Here is a 4295-nt window from a genome sequence, read left to right as displayed (position 1 = left end):
TGATGATGTGATTGTTGGCAGTGGACGATCCATTAAGACACTAGAAACTACAAATCATATTCAAAACTTACTCTTTTCATTATGATAATGTTGCCCGTTTGGTCCCCTCCACTAATTCTGCTCAGTCGGATATTACCAGTATTCCTAACTGCCTGTACCACTTATGCAGCATAAGACATTACATTTTATAGTCTTCATGTATGTCTACTTCACCATAAGTTGAAATAAATAACAACTGCAACAAATAATGTAGATAATTCATCAAATAAGTGTGCACAACCACATACACAATTTAAGATCAATCTGTTTTTGAACAATAGGACAGCCCCACAAATGCAGGGCCTCAAAAAATTTATTAAAACTCTGAGTGTTCCTCTCCACGGAAATCTTTAGTAAAAGGCGAAAGATTTATACGATCTGAAGAGAAACCAGAGTGTACTAAACATTTACGCTCAGCTCCTCGCTCCCAAGCGGCGGCTTGCCTCTTTAATGTTATACTGAGCCACTAGAACTAACTTCCAGAAAAAATATATTACCACAAATCAATACAGCGAGAGGGGAAGTAACTGAAAACTTCAGTGTCCGTGAAAACCAGTTAAACCTGAAGTTTTATTGTTTTTTTGGCAAAGTGCTATGTAGAACATTATGGGTATGTAAATGAGCTCTGAGCTTGGTGTGGGCTGGGTTTATAGTGACGTTTCCAATTTTCGGTACAAGTTTACTTCCTATTTTCATTCTCTGCTTGAACTTTCAGATGAGAAATTTTGATACAAACGGTTTATTTTTTCAGGGGTGAAACAATTCAAACCCAAATAATAACATAAATCAAACGTAGATGTTACTTCACTGCCTGGACTTGGGAATTGGGGACATAAATTTCAACTGACATAAATCTTGGATATGTAGCAAACAGCGAGTGGGCAAGTTTCAGACTTTAGGGGAAAAGGGGGATAACTGAGCAGGGCAGGAGGCTGGGTGAGTGCAAACTATAGGGAAGGGTGACAGGTGCCGAGAGAACGAGGAGTGAGGGTGCGTGTGTGTATATATTATATTAATGTTAAAAGTCTTTTATTTTCTTTGAGCACTCATTATAGTGCTCTTGATCAGCTGGCCTTTTACCAGGGGCGGGGGGTGGAGAGAGAGTGGGGGGGGAGAGAGAGAGACAGGGGGGAGAGAGTGAAAGAGAGACTGGGGTGGGGGGGGGGAGAGAGAGAGAGACTGAGGTGGAGGAGAGAGAGACGGGGGGGTGGGGGAGAGAGAGAGAGAGACTGGGGGGAGAGAGAGAGAGAGCGGGGGAGAGAGAGAGAGCCTGGGGAGAGCGAGAGAGAGACTAGGGGGAGAGAGAGAGACTGGGGGAGAGAGCGAGAGAAAGAGACGGGGGGGGGGGGAGGGAGGGAGAGAGAGAGAGACTGGGGGGGGGTGGTGGAGAGAGAGCCTGGGGGGAGAGGGAGCGAGAGAGAGACTGGGGGAGAGAGAGAGAGGGGGGGAGAGAGACTGTGACGGGGGGAGAGAGAGACTGTGGGGAGAGAGAGAAGGGGGAAGGCAGAGACTGGGGGGGAGAGAGAGAGAGGGGGATGCAGAGACTGCGGGGGGGGGGAGAGAGAGACTGGGAGAGAGAGAGAGAGGGGTAGAGAGAGCGGGAGAGGCAGAGACTGGGGTGGAGAGAGAGGGGGGAGCCAGAGACTGTGGGGGGGGGGGTAACAGAGCGACTGGGGTGGAGAGAGAGGTGGGGGGGAGAGAGAGAGAGACTGGGGGGAGAGAGAGGGTGGGGAGAGAGACAGAGACTGGGGGGGAGAGAGCAGGGAGAGGCAGAGACTGTGGGGGGGGGTGTGGGGGAGAGAGAGACTGGGGTGGAGAGAGAGGGGGGAGACACAGTGGGGGGGAGAGAGAGAGACTGGGGGGAGAGAGAGAGTGAGAGACGGGGGGGCAGAGAGAGACTGGGGGGGGAGAGAGAGAGACTGGGGGGAGAGAGGGAGACTGGGGAGAGAGAGAGAGGGGGGAGAGAGAGTGGGGGGAGTGAGAGAGAGAGCCTGGGGAGAGAGAGAGAGAGAAAGAGGGGGGAGAGAGAGAGAGAGAGAGAGACTAAGGGGAGAGAGAGAGAGAGACTGGGGGGAGAGAGAGAGACTAAGGGGGGAGGGGGGTGGAGAGAGACCTGGGGAGAGAGAGGGAGAGACTGGGGGGAGAGAGAGGGGGAGAGAGACTGTGGGGGGGTGGGAGTGAGAGAGAGACTGGGGGGAGAGAGAGAGACTAAGGGGGGAGGGGGGTGGAGAGAGAGACCTGGGGAGAGAGAGGGAGAGACCGGGGGGAGAGAGAGGGGGAGAGAGACTGTGGGGGGGGGGGGAGTGAGAGAAAGGCTGGAGGGAGAGACAGAGGGAGGGGAGAGGCAGAGACTGGGGGTGGGGGAGAGAGGGGGGGGGAGAGGCAGAAACTGTGGGGGGGAAGAGAGAGCCTGGGGGGAGAGAGAGAGACTGGGGGTGGGGGGGTGGGGAGAGAGATACGGTGGGGGGGATCGGAGGGGAGAGAGGATTTTCCAATCCAGAAGTCACGACACTGTCACTATTCACTTCATACCCAATAAAGCTGTTAACAATCCACACACAATGCCCCATTTGTAGTGGGGGTGGGGGGGTGGGGTAAGGTTATGCACTTGCGCTGGTATAAGGGACTTCGGTTGGGGAAGCAGCAGTTGTGCTGAGGGGGCAAGGGACTTTGGCTGGGGAGAGGGACGCACTTGCGCTGGGATAAGGGACTTCGGCTGGCACTAGGTGGCTTCTGGGGAGAAAGTCAAAGTGGATCGAGTTACAATTTGCGAAGTCAGTGAGAACTTGGGCTGGGCGATTCCAGTTACACATTCCAGAGAAGCTTCAGGGTGTGGCTTATCCTCCAAGGAGACCAATCAGAGACAAGGGCGGCCATTTTTAAAGTACAAATAAACTCGTCCGCATTAATTGCCCATCTCTAATTGCCCCTTGAGAAGATGGTGGTGAGCCACTTTCTTGAACTGCTGTAGTCCGTGTGGTGAAGGTAACAGAGTGCTGTTAGAGGCGGGGGGAGTTCCAGGATTTTGAGCCAGCGACAATGAAGGAAGAGCGATATATTTCCAAGTCAGGACGGTGTTCAACTTGGAGGGGAACCTGCAGTTGATGGTGTTCCCAAGCACCTGCTGCTCTTGTCCTTTTAGATGGTAGAAATCGCGGGTTTGGGAGGTGCTGCAAAGAAGCCTTGACGAGTTGCTGCAGTGCATCTTGTAGATCAGTGGTGGGCAAAATATGGCCCATATCCGGCCCACCACCTTATTCTATCCAGCCCGCTGGATGGGACAGAAATAGAACGCGAGCCAGAGCTCAAGCTGCACATTCCTCTATCCACCTTCACTTCTCATGGGTCAAAGACAGACTGAACTGCAGCCAAGGAAAAAACACAGGATAATTCATTCCAATGAATAAAAGGGTCCGTTCCGTGATTCTGGGCCCCAATGGCGGATGTCCATACCCAGAAAGCACCATGTACTCGAATATGCCCTACCCGTTTTAGAGTGGAGTCATGGCTGCTCATCTCCACCAACTCTTTTACTGAAGAAAGTGACCAGTGCTGCATCTTTCCTCTTCTGGTATCCAGATTACGACAGCAGGGGAGTTCTCATCTGGCTCCAATTGGGACGACATTAGTAACATATGCAGAGGGACATTCGGATGACTGAGGTAGGAAATTGATGCTGACACGGGCTCTAAGGAGGGTACAGTTCTATTTCACAACACTGATTTACAGAGACCAGAAGATACCACAACATTTTCACTTTTATCTTTGATTCATTTCTAAACAGTATCGAAAACATGTGCACGTAACATAGCATCTGACTAGAAACATAGAAACATAGAAACATAGAAAATAGGTGCAGGAGTAGGCCATTCAGCCCTTCTAGCCTGCACCGCCATTCAATGAGTTCATGGCTGAACATGAAACTTCAGTACCCCCTTCCTGCTTTCTCGCCATAACCCTTGATCCCCCGAGTAGTAAGGACTTCATCTAACTCCCTTTTGAATATATTTAGTGAATTGGCCTCAACTACTTTCTGTGGTAGAGAATTCCACAGGTTCACCACTCTCTGGGTGAAGAAGTTTCTCCTCATCTCGGTCCTAAATGGCTTACCCCTTATCCTCAGACTGTGACCCCTGGTTCTGGACTTCCCCAACATTGGGAACATTCTTTCTGCATCTAACCTGTCTAAACCCGTCAGAATTTTAAACGTTTCTATGAGATCCCCTCTCATTCTTCTGAACTCCAGTGAATACAAG

The 4295-nt window shown here is 51.0% G+C and overlaps 1 non-coding gene across 1 annotated transcript; it reads right to left on the bottom strand.

Moving 5' to 3' along the window:
* Nucleotides 1–323: 323 nt before the first annotated feature.
* Nucleotides 324–437, bottom strand: LOC139274417 (U5 spliceosomal RNA). Its single transcript, XR_011595475.1, has one exon. It is a non-coding gene; the product is annotated as a U5 spliceosomal RNA (small nuclear RNA).
* Between the last annotated feature and the right edge of the window lie 3858 nt (nucleotides 438–4295).

The sequence above is a fragment of the Pristiophorus japonicus genome, chromosome 9 (genome assembly GCF_044704955.1).
Source record: "Pristiophorus japonicus isolate sPriJap1 chromosome 9, sPriJap1.hap1, whole genome shotgun sequence".
In the NCBI taxonomy this organism is placed as follows: Eukaryota; Metazoa; Chordata; class Chondrichthyes; family Pristiophoridae; genus Pristiophorus; species Pristiophorus japonicus.
Note: the sequence above shows the minus strand (reverse complement) of the source record. Positions and strands in the feature narration are given on the sequence as shown.